Source organism: Heterocephalus glaber, unplaced genomic scaffold (assembly GCF_053883595.1).
Source record: "Heterocephalus glaber isolate CG9 unplaced genomic scaffold, H.glaber_assembly_v1.0 deba00001533, whole genome shotgun sequence".
In the NCBI taxonomy this organism is placed as follows: domain Eukaryota; kingdom Metazoa; phylum Chordata; class Mammalia; order Rodentia; family Bathyergidae; genus Heterocephalus; species Heterocephalus glaber.
Genome location: NW_028258331.1, coordinates 511,564 through 532,102, shown reverse-complemented (window position 1 = coordinate 532,102; position 20,539 = coordinate 511,564).

The following is a 20,539-nucleotide window of genomic DNA, read 5'->3' as shown; positions in this document are numbered from 1 at the left end:
GCATATTAATATTACATAATAGTGTGGTTTGTTTTGGAAAGTTAGTGAAACTTTTTCTTTTTTAAAAGATATCCAAATAATATCAAAGCACAAAGTAAAACATATGTTTCCGAATTCCATGTGACTCATCTTTAAGAAGACCATCCTCTTAAACTATTCCTGTCTCTGTATCAAATCAGGGTACTGGGAAACCTGCTTATTATCCTAGCCATCAGCTCTGATTCCCACTTCAAAATCCACATGTCTTTTCTCTCAGACCTGTCTCTGTCCTATATCTACTAAATCACTACCACTATTAAATCCCTAAAATTATTGTAACATCCAAACTTACAGTAGATGCATCTCCTGCGTAGATTCTTTGGTAGTGATGTCTTTTTAATTATTTTTGCATGTACAGATGATATGCACCTAATTGTGAAGGCTATGACCAGTTAGAGGTCATCTGACATACTTGGTCTTAGTCATCATGAACCTTCACTATTGAGTCTTCTTAGTTTTGGTATTGTTTTTACTTAGACTTTTGGATGCCCAGGTGCACCCTGAGACCATAATATTAAGTGAAATAATATTTTACAATATTAGAAACACAACTTAAATATTGTGTGCTTTCTCTTATATGACAAACACAAAATATAAATAAAAAGAGAAATAAAATATAGGTAATACAAAATTGTGAGATAGAACTTTTCCAAAGGGAAATGCTCCCAGAGATGAGATAGAGGGGAGAGGAGTTCAAGGGGATGAAAAGAAGAATTTAAGTGTGCTATTTACATCTACCAACTCCTTGCAAAGAATGTGACAATTATGTACTGCAATTATGTACTATTAATTTTTTAAAAACAAAATTTTGGGGATTTTGTTATATATATTTCACTCCAATGAAAATGAAACTGGAATAACCTTGACAATATGGCTTATAAAAGCCTTGTGCATGGATTCTCCAAGGTAATAAAATGTTAATCCATCATCACCTGTTGCCTCAAGCCCTTCAGTTTGATTGCTCCAGTCCACTGGGCATGAAAATGGCATCTCCTCCTTCTATGGTCATTGACATCAAGACAATGCTTTCAGAGACAGTATTTATATCAATATTGATGATGGAGCCTGAGCCATTTTTGGGTAGCATCCAGGGGCATTGTATCGACATTCCCTAGTCCTGCCCCAGTACTGATGTAGCATAAGCCAGTAAGTGCTAATGTAGATGACAGATAGGTGGAGGCCCAAGAGAAATATTTTCTCCTCATCAGGTTAAGCATTCAGTTCAGCTAGCTGAATGGGTGGAAGATAGTGTGGTAAATTTTAGCACTAAGCAATGTGGGGTTTATATACATAGTTGTTTGAGAGTTCAAAAATATCTCATTTAAATTTTTTGTTTTCCTTCCACACTGATTCTACTTCCCACAGATGTCTCATCCATGACACCAGAAAGTGGGTTCACCCACACTATTTCCTAATCACTGCAAAAAGATTACAAAAGACACACTGAGGCAGAGATTGTAGATGACAATAATCACAGCATCATGAACTGCTATTGAGACAATCCTGTGTACCAGGTGTTATGATCTGTGTTTTATGTAGATGGTTTTAATTCTTCTACAACTTATAAATACCACTCTAATATATAGAAAAGTGAGGAGCACAGCAATATAACATAAATTGCACTAGGTTTTTAGCTTGAAACACTGAAGTCATGTGTGAACTTGTCTGAGTGATTAGAAACACAGGGCACTTCTGCAAATGAATCCTAACAGAATGTCTTCTTGGCGAGTCAGCTACAAACTTCACTTCCTGTTTCTCTAGGGAGAAACCTCTACCACTTTCATCATGTTAATATTGTATTTTCCTTGCTTTAATTTCTCATAATTTTTTCATAATATGTTTTGGGATGAGGAAAGAATTTTAAAGTTCAGTGAAAATTATCAATTTGGAAAACAAGAACTTCCTGAATTTGTATGATGTGGAGTGTTTCATAAGCATGGGAATGTAGAGACTCAACATGGCTGGTAGAGGAGGAGTTGCATTGGAGAAGCTCAGAAAATATCCACTGAAAAAGAAGGTGTTCGGAAAGTAAGGGGCCCTCACTCTGAAACAGAAAATTAATAAGAAAGACATTGATCAAGTAAAACAAATGGACAATTGAAAAGGGGAAACAGCACTGCTTGGATGGATCCACCCACCCCCATTCCCCATAACTCCGGGGAGCAGCCATTTTGCTCTATCTATTTCTTGGTATTGGGGATTGAACTCAGGACAGTCAGCTTGTGAGGCAGGTTGCAGAATCCCTGAGGTAAACCTCTAGCCAGTGAGCAGCCATTTTGATAGTGCAGAGAAAATCTAGTGCTGCAGAAACCAGATTCCTTGGACAGAGATTGTGTTCAATGCCTCCACCACACCAACCCCCCAAAAGAGAAAAAACTCAGGAAAGCACCATTTCTCTCTTCTTTACTCCAGCATGGACCTCAGGCAGTGGCCACCTCCCTCCACCAGACTCAAGCCAGAGAGACTACACACAGGTGAAAGACATCCTAGCTGAGTTGGCCTGGCTCATGAGCCTACCCACTAAAGTCACTGGTATGAGCATGTATATCCGCTGGCATTCTGCTAAAGAGTCTGCTTGCCCAGAGTGGCCACCAAGTCACAAGCAAGTGCACACAGATCATCTAGCACCACCTCTGTGGGACCAGAGATGAGGTGAGTCGCAGGGAGTGCATCTGAGCCACCCATCATGAGTCCCACAGTCCTAGTGGACTTCAGGATCACAAGTGCCATCCCCTATCATTTGCCAGCATGTAACCCATCACCAGAGTGTACATCTACCTCTGGAGAACACAGACTGCAACTAAGATGAGAAGGAAGTTGTGCAGACTCATAAGTTCTTTAACATAGTGGTTCAAAAGGAATTACAGCCATCCCCACCCATTGCAAAACCCCATCTGTTCTCACTGAGGGATGGGGAACCATGCCTACACCCTGGGAGGAAATACAGGGACTGCAGACTCCACCAGGCAGGCACACATGCCCTGAGGAAACTTCTGAAAGTGTGGATCTGAGTGGTTGCATATCAGTCACTGCCATCTCCTGCAAAATCTCAAGCTAGTGTGTGAAAGCAATTGGAGCCCCCCAATGACACTCACTGGAGAGTTGCATGTGTGCACCCCTGACTCATTGGTCCCTTACTTGGCAGTGAATCTGTCTGCCAACTCCACCATCACACCTGGCAGATGAGTGGGAGGAGTTCCTATACCAAGAACTGGGTCAGTGTCAGACTCTGTCTGCATGCCTGTGAGCTGATAAATGAAGTTCTGAGAGTGAGTTAGCTTCAGTTTTAGAGGAAAGGTCAAAGGGATATTGTTGTGGCTGCATTATAACTATGCCAGAGTCAATGCAAGAAGGGAAGAGTAAGAACATACAGACTTTCTGGCAGGGAGGTTACCTGTGAATCTTTTTGGAGTATGTAAAATTAGTTCCCATTGGATATCTTCTGCAGTTTCGCTTTTTAGTTGGCTGGTTGATTGGCTGGTTGGTTGTTTTCCTGGTTGGTTTGCTGTTTGATTTGGTTAGGTTTTTAAATATGTTTGGATTTTTTATTCTTCTCTTTCTCCTCCTCCTCTTCCTCCTCCAACTTCTTAAGTTTGCTTTGATTTAATTGGTGTCTAATCTCTCTACTTCTCATTTCCCTGTCTACTTTTGTCACCTCAAGCTCCCACAGAAGTACTATTTTCTTATTTCTTAGTTCTTTTCCCCAATATATATAAACTCCTCCTGTTGTGTTTTCCATTTGCTCTCTCTCTCTCTCTCTCTCTCTCTCTCTCTCTCTCTCTCTCTCTCTCTCTCTCTCTCTCTCTCTCTCTCCCCTATTTTCTCCTCTGTTAGCCCTCTATCCTCTCCCATCCTATTTCTTTGGCTCTTCTGTATCTTACCTAACTTTTCATCTTCCCATACCTCCTTTACACCTCAGGTACCAAAATTTGTCAACAGATTGGGACAGAAAATTAGCTCTCTTCAATTGAAAAGTACAACTCCTTCCTCCTATATCTCATCCTCAGTCCAAAGATATCTTCTTAAAACCCTCAACACTAAACCTTTGACCCAAGTAGAAGTTTTACAACAGAAACTGATCACATATCAATTTTATTCCCCTGTTATTTTTGCCCCTACTAACCTCACCCATAACTGACTTGCACTTCTCTTTCACCCACAATTCAATCTCTTCCCTCCAATTCTCCTGTCTCATTGTAAAACAATGATGTATGAGAGTTGAAAATTGTCTGTTCAGTTATTCATTTTTTACAAGAATCATACCAGAAATCTTCCTAAATATGAAAAAAAGTTAAACATACAAGGAAGTGACACATCTACAACACCAAACAACTAAAATGAATAAAGCTCATCAATGCATATAATTATTAAGTGGCCAGATGTTAAAAACAGAATTTTTGAAGCAATCAGAGAAAAACAAAAGAAAATCACATGCAAAGGTAAAACCATTAGAATTACAACAGACTTCTCAAAACAAAGTTTAAGGGCCAGAAGAGCTTGGAGTGAAATATTTCAAGCCCCAAGAGCAAAGAGTTCCCATCCCAGATTAACATACCTAGCAAAACTTTCCTTCAAAATAGATAGAAAGAGAAGGACATTTTATGAAAAAGAAGAACTCAAGAGATTTATAAAAACAAAACCTGCATCCCATAAAATATTCAAGAATATCCTAGGCAGAAATTATGAAACTAATAAAGCTGAAAACCCAGATGGAGTGAAAACATCAAGCAAGGACAGATAAACAACAACAATAAAAATATCAGGAAAAGAAAAACAAAGCAATCATCAATAAAGAGCACAGTGAGAGTAATAATTAATCAACACATTTCAGTAATATGTCTTAATGCTAATGGCCACAACTCTCCAAATAAAAGATACAGACTGGCAGACTGGATCAAAAATCCAATGATCTGTTGCATTGAAGAAACACATGCAATGCAAAAAGATATTCATAGACTAAAAATCATAGAATGAAAACATATTTCAAGCACCAGAACCCCCAAAACAAGAAGGGGTAGCAATTTTAATTTCAGAAAATGTAAACTTCAAGCTAAAACTTATTAGAAGTGACAAAGAAGGGCACTACATAAGTGACCAATCGAACATGAAGACGTAATACATATAAATATTAATGTACTGAATACCAGAGCACCTATCTTCATGAAACTAATTCTGCTGAACATCAAATATCAAATAAACACTAACAATCATAGCCAGAAAACCATAACCTTAATTATATGGACTTAATAGATATCTACAGAGTATTCCACCACACTACAGCAGAGCATACATTCTTTTCTGCAGCACGTGACACTTTCTCCAAAATATGTCATATATGAGTCCACAAACCAACCTTAAATAAATATAAAAGAATCAAAGAAACCCCATGGTTAATATCAGCCCACTGTGTAATGAATACAGAAATCAACCACAGGAGAAATATGAAAAATTTAGAAGATTCTGAAAACTAAATAACACACTTTTTTTTGGTACCAGGGATCAAACTCAGAATCTTGCAATTTTGAGGCAGGCACCATGCCACTCAACTAAATCCCTGGCCCTAATAACATATTTATGAATACCCAGTTCGTGACAGAAGAAACTGAACAATTTCTGGAACTTAATGAAATGGTTGGACAATAGACTGGATGAAAGCAGTCAAGAGTGAAGCTTATTGTAATCAATTTTATATCAGGAAAACAGAGGGAGTTCAAACAAATAATCTTGTGAGGAAGCTTGAGATATTTGAAAAACAACAAAAATACACCCCTCCAAAAAAATAATCCAGGCACAGACCAAAATTATGGAAGAAAACTATGCAGACTAGAGCAGAAATCAATGAAAATAAATACAAAGAATTAACAAATCAAAGAGGTGGTTCTCTGAAAGAATAAACAAAATAGATAAACCCTTCTCCAAACTTACCAAGAGAAAGAAAAGACTCACACATGTGCAATTAGAAATAAGAAAGATGAAATCATAACAGAAACTGTAAAAATCCAGAAGTTAATTAGGAAATGCTATGAATAATTGTATTCCAGCAAATTAGAAAATATTGAAGAAATGAGTAGATACCTATCTGATACTAATTCCCATTTATAACCCAAGAAGATAAAAAAATGCTAAATGAGCCAATAAAAAGAAAAGAAATTCAGATAGTAATTTTTTTAAAAAACTGCCAACTAAAATAAGCACAGATCAGATGGCTTCACTGTGGAATCTACAAAGCCTTTAAGGATGTTACAGAACCAATATTCCCCAAGTTCTTCAAAGAAATGGACAGAGATTGAGTGCTTCCAAATTATTTCTGCTAGACAGTATCAGGCTGATCCAAAAACCAGATAAATACCCAGCTAAAAAAAGAAAACTAAAACAAAAAATAAAGAAAAAGAAAAGGAAAAAGAAAACTAGAGGTCAATTCCCTTAATGAACAAAGATGCAAAAATCTCCAACAAGATATTACAAAATAGAATATAACAACATAGATCATGCATCATGACCAAATGTATTTCATCCCCTAGGTACAAAGATAATTCAACACATGAAAATTGATAAATGTAATTCATCACATAAACAGAATCAAGGACAAAAATCACATAATCATATGAATAGATGCGTAAAAACTTTTCACAATACCAAACACCCCCTTATGATAAGAACCTTGAATAAAATAGGTAGAAAATAGGTATAGAAGGACCATACCTGATGTTGACAAAAGCTATTTCTGACAAACCAATGGCCAACATCAGATTAACTGAACAAAAACTGAAAGTAGTTCTCTAAATTCATTGGTGGCAATGTAAATTAATACAACCATTACAGAAATCAGTATTGAGATTTCTCAAAGTACTAAAATTATAAATTCCAATGACTCAACTATTCCCTTTCTAGGTATCTTCCCGAAAGAGCTAGACACCATACTACAGTGATACATGCATGCCAATGTTTATAGCAGGACAATTCATGACAGCTAAACCTGGAAGCAGCCTGTTTACCTATCAACAGATGAGTGGATAAAGAAAATGTGATGTCTATATAATGGAAAACTACTTGTCTATAAAAAGGATATATCTGAGACATTTGTAAGAAAAAGGACACCATGAAAATGTAATATAGAGTGAAATAAGTTAGACACAGAAGCGTAACTACCACATAGTGTCCTGCATTGCAGTAAGGCAAAGTACAAACAAAGAGCACAATAAAGGATAGATAGAAATTAGACAAGGAGATACATCTATTGCAAATGGGAAAGTGTTCAGGAGACCAAAGGAGAAGGGAAAGAGGAAGGGAAAGTGGAAGTGAGTAAATTAAGATATGCTATGTACAGGAACCTAATAATCTCAATGAATGTAAATCTTGTATGTCATTAACATGAACTGAAAATAATAATAAGAAGAATAAAAACAACAAAAGGGAATTTAGAGGGAGAGGGAGGCAAGTGCGTGAGAAAGGGCTAGAAAAGAATCTAACTGTATTGTGTACATGTACCCACTCCCCAAGATAAATGTTAACTTCATGCACTGCAAGCATGTACTAACAAAATAAATTTTTTAAAACTTAAATGAACAATGAAAAAAGAATGCAAATCGAGTTGAAGTCATTGAAGTGTGTGCTTAACGTGGTGAAAATTTCAATTTTTTATTTGTATTTTGTACCAAAAATAAAATAAAACCAGACAGATATTTAATAATTACATGAAAATACTAGCGGTGTTTTGGACACAGCAGCTTTACACGAGTAGAGGAAGAATGTCAAACTTCTTTTGGACACTTATTTTCTTTTTGTCTCTTTTTTCCACTGATGACAGGAGATCCTTAATGCTGGGATGGTATGGACCAATTTTGCTAGCTACGAGTTTTGTGGACTGAACTCCCAAGGTCATGAGGCAGTCAATAATCAACCTCAAGCCCTTTAGTGACTCCAGTCCAGTGAGCTCCATACCCATGTCCTAGGCTCTGTTATTGCCTGAATCAGGACATTCCTATCTGATTTTGTATTAATTGCAGTCTGAGGACAGAGAACAAGTCTTTATTGGGCAACTGACATAGGAGGCTCTTTGGATCTCTCTCCTTGACTATGTCCCAGCAGAGAAACCGGATCACTCATTACATTCAGAAGGACCAGTGAATATGGGAGAATTCTTGAGTGTATTATTTCACCATCATGAGGAAAAATACAACAGCTTTTAGTAGTCAAATGGAAGGTACAAACATGAAAAATGTCAATTAAAGTATGGAAATTTTGAGTTAGAGTTTGTAGTGCAGAAAGGAAAATTATTATCTCAGATTCACTTCCTACACACCTTGTTTCTACTTTCCATTGATGTCTCACACATAGCAGAAAATGTGTCCTACAGTGTCTCCTAAGCACTCCAAAAGGATTAAGAGGGTGATGTTAAGGATGAAGATGTGGAGGAGGATAGAACCTAGCATCACGATCTGGCACTGAGGGCTTCCTGTGTCCCAGGAACTGAGCAACTTGTTCTGTGTAGCTTATTTTGTTTCATGTGAGTTTACTTCCTCTATCTGTAAGTGCCCACATTGTTACTGCTTATACAATATGACACAGTCTGTCATTTATTGAAACCTGCATTGGGTTGCTAGGTAAAGAATAAGAGGAGATAAGTGATAATGACTGATTTTTCTTGGAAAAATGTTGTAAAAATTTACATGAATTATTAGTTGGAAATCAGAGAAGTATCCACCACAACATATTATATGCCAATTTTCATGAGTGCCAGGGAGAGAGGAACAAGAATTTTGAAAATATTGTCATAATAATTAAATTACACGATAAATTTGTGCCATTTTCTGAGAATGAAATAAGGAATATGTGAGTGCTTTTACATTCTCTACCAATAGAATAATATTTGCTGAACTATGGGTGGTTTAACTGCTGTCTTCTTTTATAAAAGAGTTGTCTGTATTTCAGTGGGATCAAGGACTTCTGAACTCTAATGTCCCTGATCTGCTTGGACTGTGTCATACAGTGTAAAGTAGGAGTGGACAAAGCAGATCTATAAAAATGCAATGATTTGTCATTGCAGTTTGAATTTGTTACAGTAGAGTAATAATGGTGTAAGCTTGGGCCTCAATTGAGAGTAACTTACTTGTGAATACCTGAACTCATAATATACAGAGAGTTTGTGTACCATTTTTGGTTTCATTTTTCCAATAAATTTTCCTTTTGAAAAGGTGGTCAACAGTATGGAAGCACATAATCTAACAACTGTTTCAGAGTGCCATCTCATGGGGTCTCAGAGTTTTCAGACCTACAGCCCATCTTCCTTGGACTGTTCCTGTCCATGTTCCTGATGACAGTGCTTGGGAACTTGCTCATCATCCTGGCCATCGTCTCTGACTCCCACCTCCACACCCCCATGTACTTCTTCCTCTGCAACCTGTCCTTCTCTGACATCTGCTTCACCTTATCCACAGTTCCAAAGTTGCTTGTGGACATCTTAAATAACAGCAGAGTCATATCTTATGCAGGATGTCTCATGCAGCTGTCTCTTTTAATCCTTTTTGCATGTATGGACAGCATGCTTCTGACTGTGATAGCCTATGACTGGTTTGTAGTCATCTGCCACACCTTTCACTGTGCAGCCATTTTGAACCCTTGTCTCTGTGTCTTACTCATTTTCCTGTCAGTCTTTGTTTGCCTTTTGGACTCCCAGGTGCACAATTTAATTGCCTTAAAGCTTACCTTCTTCAGCGATGTGAAAGTTGCTAATTTCTTTTGTCATCCTTCAGAACACCTTAACCGTTCATGTTCTGACACCTTAATCATGGACATAATCCTATATATGCCTGGTGCAATATTTGCCTTTGTTCCCATATCAGGAATTGTTTCATCTAACTATAAGAATGTTTCCTCTCTTCTGAAAATTCCATAATCTGGGGGGAGATATAAAGCCTTTTCTACCTGTGGTTCTCACGTGTCAGTTGTTTGCTTATTTTATGAAAGTGGTATTGAAGTGTACCCTGGTTCATCTGTGTCACTTTCCCCCAGCAAGGGCAAGGTGGCCTCACTGATGTGCTCTGTGGTCACCACTGCTTAATCCCTTCATCTACAGCCTGAAGAACAGGGACATTCTTAGCTCTCCAAAGAGGCTCCAGAGTTGGTGAGTCTAATCCCTGGACATTCATTATCTATTTAGAATGTAGTTTGGAAAGTGTGGTAAAGCTGAAGATCCAAAATGTATCTATAAATACTTAGTTATATTATTTCAGAAGTTTGATGTGTATAAATTTATATCATGTTTTATAATAGAATCATGATGGATATGGGGATGTTAGAATTTAAAGCTCTTCATATGGGTGCAAATTTCATTTGGGAAGGTGACAATTTTCTGGAGATTGGTGAGAGTAATATTTGCACAAAACAAAATTACTATTAATGTGACCTAACTGTGTACCTGAAAAAGATTTAAATGCTACATTTAGTTATGTACATCTTAGCACAATGAACAATGGAAATAAAATCTGAGAATTTCTTGACAAAAGAACATCTTAACAAAAACAATAGTACCCTTGGGATTCCTCTGTGTAGTGAGAGATCTGAAAACTTTTCATGGATATTTATTTTTTTCCTTCCACTTCTATTAAATTTCAAATATTTTAATAATTGGTGTAACATATACCAAGATGTGTAATAATAAACTGTGTCCACTGAGCCTTGAAGGTAATATAATAGGACATAATAAGCCAGTTCTTCCAGTTTTTAAATTTTTATCGTTCTAACCCAGTTGACACCATTACTGTGTCTCCTCCTTCATGGTCAGCTAAAATATGCAGCCCACATTTAACACTGCCCACATCAAATCTTGGGCTGTCCTACAGCTTTTTCTGGTCCTAACGCCAGGGAGGGTTGGGGGTTCTCTTTAGACATAACTCAGTATAGATACAGCTTAACTCAGAAAATAATGGATGGAGGAAGAAATATTGGAAACATTGTTTTCCTATCATGAAAACAAACAGAAAGTTTGAACCATGAGATGGAGCGATACAGTTGCGCACATTTTCAGTTTAGAAGGTGGAAATTTATGTACATGGTTGCCATGGGGAACACAAAACTCAAAGTTTCCTTTTTTTCCCCCACTGTTCCTGATTCTCATGGACAGATAATCCATGATAGCAGATTATGACTGTTTGTAAACTGTTTCCTCAGTACCTCAAAATGAGTATGGTGGTAATGGGTGATGAGGATGAGGATGGTGAGGAGTAAAAGTAACCATAACATCACGATCCTGGATTGAGGGATTCTGAAGTGGCAGCATCTAAATCATATGTTGTGTTTATGTACTTTCTTTTACTTCATCCCCTCAATGTTTCCCTAGCAAAAGTTCCTGTGCTATTATTTTAAAAGAAAACATGTCTACATTAATGTTCAATGTTCTTCATATGTAAGTATGATTTATATGTCACAACTTTTGCTGAAAACTTTCTGATGGGTGAGAAGCAAAAATATTATTGGATCAGACTGACAATTTAATTTGGAATCTTGACCCCAACTCTTGCTTTTACATATCATATGGCAGATTGTTTCTATCTCTAAGACTCAGAATTGACATCTGACTTGATTTCTAGATAAAACTGTATCAAATGTGGATTAAACAGATAATAGATGCTCCTCCTATTATTAATAGATGATTGAAGTATAACATAAAGCTAAAATGTAATTTAGACATCATTAATAGAATGAATGATAAAATATTACATTTTGTGTGGTTCAAATAAAATATTCTTGGATCTGAAGTTCTCATTTCTTTTATTCTATAATGGATCATTTTGTTTTTGCCATTGTGTAACTATAGGTATGTATTTAGAGAAGATTGACATATTCTTTCATTTAAGATTCCCTAGATTTACCTTTATCCTAGAACATTGGAGGATTTAAAAACAAAAACCTTTGTTAAACACTGAATATACCCATATTTGTCTCACTCTGAGTATAAACACTCAATCACTTTCATCTCTATTAGGAATGTCCTAATACCACTGGAGATGAGGTAAAATAGCTCTTGTACGTGTGTGTAGTATGCACATATTTGCTTTGTATCTTCATTCAAGAGCTAAATCACTTTGTTTTCCAAACATTATAGCAAAATTATCATAAGTATGAAAACTGTATACATAACAAGAAGAGTGCAATATCAGCAATGTGGCTTTAGCATTTTACACCATTCGAGGCTTGAGCATCCTCTGACAATTTAATCCACCAGTAAGCCTTCTGTTTGTATAAAGATAGAGGCTTTATTTGAAAAGGAAACCACAGTAACTAAATATTTAAGTTCCAAACATCTTTGAGGTGCACATATGTTGTGGTGATGGGCAGTAGTCTCCATATTTCCATCAAGCAGTAAGAACAGAAAGAAGTGGATAGAGCTTACAGTTAGTAGCAGATCACTGGCAAATGTCTTAAGTTTTAACTTCCTGTCTCTCATTCAAATTTACAGTCTGCTCTAATGCAAGATGAAATTTTTTCACCATTAGTGATACTAGGATTATTACTAAAATTACTGAACTGATATTACTCACTATAAATCTTAAGATTAATATGATATATTTGATAGGGCCAATTTTCAGAAATAGAAGTGGACAAAAATATAAGAGCAATACTGATTATACATCAGTTGTTGGAGTTCAAACAAATGACCTCCAGCCACATCCTATCTGGTAATTTTTACTGCACAACATGAATAAAGGCATAAGGGTTTTGAAGAGATATTACTATTATAATTATATATTAACAAATTATATCATATCCTTTTATCTATCACAGCAGTGCATCAGTGAAAACATTTGAAATAGCTGTATTGCCTTTGCAGAGAGAAATAAAACTACATGTGAGTGTAAACTACTATATTTTTGGACAATACGAGCTTATTGTAAACTAATTAGAATAGCACCAGTTAATTTTAATGTAAGTTTTTAAGAAAACTCCTTATGGACACTAAATCTCACGGCAATCCTCCTGCCTCAACCCCCCAAGTGCTGGGTTTATAGGCATCTGACACCATGCTCAGTGCATAAGTCTATATTGATGCATATTAAGACTTTGAAAGTAAACATTCTCACACAATTATTTTTCCATTGTAGACCCCCACTCCAGGTTTCCCATGAAGCTGTCCATGACCTGCACTATTTTTTAAACCTTTCTTTCAAATTTCATCAAGAGAGATCAACCTTTTTCTTTTAGACCTATATCTCTCTCCATGCACTAAACTAAAATTGAAATGGATCAAAGATCTAAATATTAGAACAGGAACATTAAACTAGCTGGAAGAGAGGGTAGGTAGAACTCCTGAAGACACTGGTGTGCATGGTGACACCATGCACAAAGCCACAATCACATGGAAATTAATACAAAGAGAAAAAATGGGATCTCATCTAATTAAATAGCTTCTGAGCTACAAGAAAAAAAAACCCAACAGTGTAAAGAGGCAAACCACAATGGGGGAAAAAATATTTCACCAGCTATTTCTCAGACAAAAGTCTACTATCTATATATAGAGAGAACTTACAAAAATCAGACCTCCCAACTTTAAAGATCCAATCCAAAAATGGGCATATGAAATGACAAGACATTTCTCAGACAAACAAGTAGATATAGCAAATAAACATGAGAAAATGTTCAACATCACTGGTCATTTGGGAGATATAGATGAACACAATGCTGAGATTCCACCGAACTCCCCAAAGAATGGATGCTATCATGAAATCAATGATACTGGCGGGCCTGTGGGGAAAAGGAACACTTCTCCACTGTTCATGGGAGTGTAAACTGGTGCAACCACTGGAAATCAGTATGTAGATACCCCAACAAATTGAATTAAATGTCCCATTTGACACAGCTATTCCCCTGCTGAGTATCTTCCCCCCAAATTAAAATCATACCACAATGATATATGTGCACCCATGTTCATAGCAGCACAATTTGGAATAGTTAAAACTTGGAAGCAACCCAATTGCCCATCAACTGGAGACTGGATAAAGAAAATGTAGTATTTTTTATTGGAGTACTACTCAGCAATAAAGAATGTTAAACTGCAGATATTTATAGCTAAATAGATGCACAGTGAGGCCACACTCAAGTGAAATAAATAGGACACGCATGTATAAATACTGAACAGTTCCTCTGGTGTGAGAAACTAAAAGTGTAAATAGGATCAAAATGTATAACAGATAATGTGAAATAGGTAGAAAATGTCCAAAATGGAAGGCCAACAGCAATGGGTAGGGAAAAGGAAAGGAGGGAAAGTAATAAATATGAGATAAGGAAAAAACAGAAACAAAATCTGGGGCTGAAGATAGGGCAGGCGGATTGGGAAAAATAAGAACAAAGATATATCCTGTAAAAGTATAAATGCCCAATGATGAATGACATTGTATTCATCATGATATGATGAATGCCATCATATCTAAAATGGACCAATAAACTTAATGGGGGAAAAAAGAGCAATCAACTCATGGTTTCACTTCATTCCTGCTTAGGAAATTAGAAGAATTTAATGTTTCTCAGACAAAACTGTAGTTTAGAACTCTAAAGCTCTGCTGAAAACTTTGTGATGGTTTGCAATAAATATCCCCAGAAAACAAAAAACAGAAACAAACAAAAATTACTCATGAATCAGACACAGAAAATGACAATTTAATTTTGAATCCTGTATCTATTCCTCATTATTTCTGTGACCTACTGCAGATTATTTCCACCTCTGCAATTCATCATTGACACTTGGGTTGATTTCTAGTTGAGATAAGTACATAGAGTATAAATTACACAGACAATAAACTCTTCTCTTATTATTAATAGAAGTTTTTTTTAAGTGTTGAGAAATACTCTAAGGTAGTATTTGTCAACTCCAAGTTAAGAAAGGATCATTAAGACTATCAAATGAATTTATTCCTATTAGATGGGTTTTAAATTGGGTAGAACTCCTTAGTATTTAAAGATATTCCTAGATAAATATGTTGAAAATCTAGACCAAAATACCCTATCTGTGAGGTCTTAAAGTTCTTTTTTTGGTACTAGGAATTGAACTCAGGATCTTGCATTTGCCAGGCAGGCATGGTGGCTCTGAGCTAAATCCCTGGGCCTATCTTTAGGAAGGTACTGTTTGAAGTACCTTTTTGCAAAAGCCGGATGAGGTAAGCATTTCTTTTCTCCAATTACAAGTGAGGAAGCAGCACAGGTGTGTTACTTTCTTTTTTTTTTTAGTTTTCAATTTTCATTTTCTTCAATTGAATCATCATGTGACCTGAGTTGTAAACATGCTTTTTCCTACATCTCACTGGGGAAAGATTGTAATCCATGTGTCAGATAAGGATGTTGTGACTGTTAACTAAGCATGAGAAAGTTAGGACTGAAACCTTTTTGATCTTATCTCAGTGCTAAAATTTTCAACCATAAATAAGAAGTTTTATGAACAGAAAAATGATGAAGCAGCATTTCCAGTCTAATATAGTATAGAGAAGAAAAGACCAAAGAAAATGTATTCATTTTCACAACACATATTTTGTTGAGGATAGATGGGTTTGATACAAACTAACTTGTAAAAATATAAAAAATTTCAAAGATGTCATTATACTTTATTACTTTTTAATCAGGTAGATGCAATGTACACTAATGCCTCATATGTGGTCAGTGATATCATATGACTATGTGATTGATAGTGAGATACATATTTAAAGTCCATGGAAGCCAAGGATGAGTTGTGTATATTGCATAACAGAGAAACAAAATTTGAATGAGGACCTACATTCACAAAAGAAGGAAGTCATAAATTCAAGGAATAATAAAATTCCTAGAAGATAACTGGACAATAACAATGTCCTCTGATCATGAACCATCCACTTTAGTTTAGTGCTCAGATAGCACAGTCAGAAGTTTGCTGTCTTCAATTTAACATCCTGCCACATAACAGAATCATGAGGATGTGGTGGAAATTGGGAAGGTGAGGTAGTATCTCTAAGACTCAGCATTTTCATTAGAGGTGATTTTTAGTGCAGGCAAATATAATGAGGAAGGAATAAAATAGATCATAGACACTCCTCTTGATGTTGAGTTAGTAATTGCATAATATAAGGTTAACATTAATGACAAGGTTAAACTCTATACCATTTACCTAAATTATCTTGGGATCTCAAGTTACCGTTTTCCTATTTCTGTGAGGAGTAATTTCATTTATGTCCTCACATAAGTATGCACTGTATATTGGAAGAGAACCACCTGATGCTCTTTCCTTTCTATTACTAGGTGAACAATAGCTTGCTTGGCACAGAGGAGACATCAAAAATAAAAAGCTCCATTAAAAAGTGAATCAGTTCTTCCTTGGTTCAAAATATCGGCCACATTCTTTGTGGCTTCAACACACTTGGTGCTTTACTGTCTATACATTAACCAGTATTTGGACTATCCTGTACAACTAAAGATAGCATCAAAGGTGATATTTCAAATGTCTTTTACATTTAGATCTGAGACACACAGCCTTACATGTTTCTATTTTAACATTGGCATTATCAGCAGTAATAAAAGGTCATGTTAGTGGTGTGTGTTGTAAATGCTAGGAAATATTCTCAACAGTGTTTCTCACTGTTTAAGGAAGGATCACCAAGAACTTGGTTGGATGTCCTCTAAATTGTGTGGATATTTCTTCTCTTTAGGAATAATATCTTGTGTAATATTAAGTATTGTTTTTATTAACACATATTAATTGTGGATATTAATAGGATTCAGAGTGATATTTAGCAACACGTATAGAATCTGCATTTTTCAAGTCCAGGAACACTTATTCTACCCCAAACACCTTTCCCAGAGCTTCTACCCAGCTAACTTCAGGATGAGTTTTTTCACATATGAGGCAGAACATGCAATACTAATCTTTCTGTGTCTGGATTTTACTTTGAAAGAGTCATGGGAATTTTATTTCTATTGATTATTGTGATAAAATATACATTAAAATACCATATTCACCATTTCCTAGTCATAGTTCAATGACATAAATGACATTTCACTTCGTTGTGTGTGGATCCATCAATGTCATCCATCATCCATAAATTTTTCACCCTCAGAGTTTGAATGTTTAAACAATTTTAAAATATTTTCATACTCACCTCCCCCAACACTAGTTACCTCAATTCTAGTAGGAAATAGTGCACAGTTAGTCATCACACTACAAAAATAACATTAATGGTGAGGCATCATTTATACATCTAGATGTTTACTGTTCTTGTTTTTCCAACCTACATTGCAAATGATTCCCATGGGCCATGGAATTAAACTGTTCTGCTGTGGATGCTCTGCATGACATTTTTCATGTGCCTGTTCCACAGGCTGTAGATGAAGGGATTCAGCATGGGAGTCACAGCAGTGTACATCACTGAAGCCACCTTACCATTTTGGGGTGAAGACACAAGTGAAGCCATGTATCCTCTACAGCCTGTGACATAAAATAAGCAAACAACTGACAAATGAGACTCACAAGTGGAGAAGGCTTTATACTTCCCATCTGATGATGGGATTTTTGAAATGGTAGAACCAATTTTAAAAGATGAAAGGGGCCGGGATTTAGCTCAGTGGTTTCACTGCCTGCTGTGCAAGCACAAGGATCCGAGTTCGATCCTTGGTACCACCACCCCCAAAAAAGATGAAAAAAATATCCACAAGATAGGAAGGAAAACAACAAGGGCAACAACAAAGTTTCTGACTAGCTTACTGGTAAGAGTATCAGAACAGGCAAGAATAAAATGTTGTGCTGTATCACAGAAGAAAATCATAATTTCCACATCCTTGAAATATGTAAATTGTAAAGCAGTAAAATTGTGCAGGAGTGAGTGGAAGAGACTAACTAAATTCAATCAGCATTAAGAGAAGACATAGGCATGCACTCATGAAGACTGAATAATGCAGGGGGTGACAGATGGCCACAAACCTGTCATAGGCCATCATAGCCAGAAGCATGGCATCCAGACATTAAAAAAAGAAAAAGACATCTGTGTCAGGCAGCCCACATAGGAGATGACCCTGGAGTGAGTTAGGATGTCCAAAATCACCTTTGAGACCATGGTGGAGGTGAAAGAGATGTCAGTGAGAGACAGGTTGGAGAGGAAGATATACATGGGAGTGTGGAGGTGGAAGTCAGAGATGATGGCCACAATGATGAGCAGAATCCCAAGCACTGTGACCGGGTACATGAACAGGAATAAAGCAAAGAAGAGGGGTTGCAAATCTGGATCGTCTGAGAAGCCCAATGATGGAATTCTGAGACTCTTGTTAGATTATGTGCTTGCATATTGCTTGGACAATTTTTGAGAAAGAAACTGGTTAGAACAAAAAGGAAAGTAATTTGTACTCATTGTGTATTTTGAATTTTAGTATTCCCAAGGACTCCAATGTGATTTCCATATCTCTTTAGTAATATTTCTCTATTGTGACTAATCAAATCTTCTTTGTAGCCTTCCATGACTGTTTCCTGTGTTGACTTCCTCCATACACGTCTACCTGAGTGAGACTTGGATGTGTAGTATCAGAAGACAAAAACATTATTCAGAACAAGACAATGATCACAATAAATACAACCCACCCTATTAAGAAAAGTAGAGAATAGGAAATATCCCTCCCTTTTAAAGAAAAAAAAATCATGTTCATTAAAGAAAATTAAAAAGCTGTCAAATATACTTCATTTTATTCTAACAATGGAAGATTCCTTTCAGTAAAATCACTATGAATACTGTAAGAGAACTAGGACTACATTACTGAAACATTAAAGTCATTAGTTCATAATCGGAAAACATTGTTAGGAGATAAGGTCTCAGGAGTTTTCATCATTCTTGCATTTTCTGGGTATAGTCCTTTGTGAATATAAGTGTATATTCAAATTTTGTTTCCCTTTAAGAAATTACTTATACTTGTGTGTGCACTTCAAGTTTTGAAAATTACAGTTTCCTTATGGACACATAACTATTGATATTACTGACCACAAATGTGACATTAATGGTTGTTAGAGTGATCAGTGGTTAAAGAAGAATAAATTGTTAAGAAATTGGTCTCTACATTTATACCTAAATGGATGGACCTTAAAACCATATTCTTAAGTGAAATGAATGGGACACACATGTGTAAATTATGATTTATTTCTCTGATGTGAGAAACTGAAAGTGTAATTGAGGAACAAAATATATAATAGTTATTGTAAAATAGGAAGAAAAAGTTCAAAGGGGCAGGGGAATTATGGAGGGGAGAAAGGGAAAAGGAAAGAAGGGAAAGTAAAAAAGTAGAAAAAAAGGGAAATGGAAACAAAGCTTTTGTAAATAGGGAGAAGTGGAGAGCTGGAAGGAAGGGCAGGGGAATGGGAGAAATAGGAACCAAGATGTATCATGTACAGGTACCTATTCTCAAGGATGAATGTGATAATGAGGTATACCTAAAATGTACTTAATGAAAAAACAATGAATTAAAAGAAAAGATATTGTTCTTCACCAAAAAGCTCTTAGAAGTAATAAACAAATTCAGTAATATAGCAGGTTACAATGGCAAACACAAAAATGATTTCTGTACACAAATAATGAACCCACTGAGAAAAAATCAAGAAAACAAAACCACTCACAAGAGCATAAAAAATAAATCAGAAATCTAGGAATTAACCTAACTAAGGAAGGGAAATATCTGTAAAATAAGAACTACAGTACTCTGAAAAGACGTTGAAAAGGGCATCATAAAACAGAAAGCTATCCCTTGCTCATGGATAGGCCAGAACCAACATTATCAAACTGGGTATATTATCAAAAATGATATGGGGGGGGGGCTGGGGATTTTGCTCAGTGTTTTCACTGCCTGCTGCTCAAGTGCAAGGACCCGAGTTTGATCTCCAGCACCAAAAAAACCAAAAAAATGATATGAGGATTTAATGCAATTACAATAAAGATCCCAGCATTTTTCATAGAACTACTAAAAACAATCCTAAAATTTATATAGAGCCAGAAAAGACTCAGAGTAGCTAAAGCATTATTGAGTTTTACCAGCCTGTTGGTGTTGTGCCTGTTTGTTCTGATACTCAATGCAATCACTACTATGCTTTTGAGTAATTGAATACTGGAGATGTGATTAAAAGAAGTCTATGGCCCATATATTCATGATATCAACACAAGAAACACTGTTACAAATTTTCTGTACTACTATGGAGCAGAGAGCCCCAAGGATGCTGAATCTCCACTGATTACAGCGAATTATTATGAACAAATGAAAGGTCTGTTCAATGTCTAGTGGAAATTTCTTTTTTTTTTTGTACCAGGGATCAAACTCAGGGCCTTGGGCTTGTGCAGCAGGTGGCAAAACCACTGATCTAAATCCCTGGCCCAAGTGGAGATTTTTTTATATCAACACCCCTTTTGTGCCCAGCGAGGTATGAATTGATACTAATAGAAATGAAAAAGAGCTCATTGTTTCTCAACAATTACATGGCCACACTGTTTTGTAAGGACAAAAATGAACTTTCTCATGT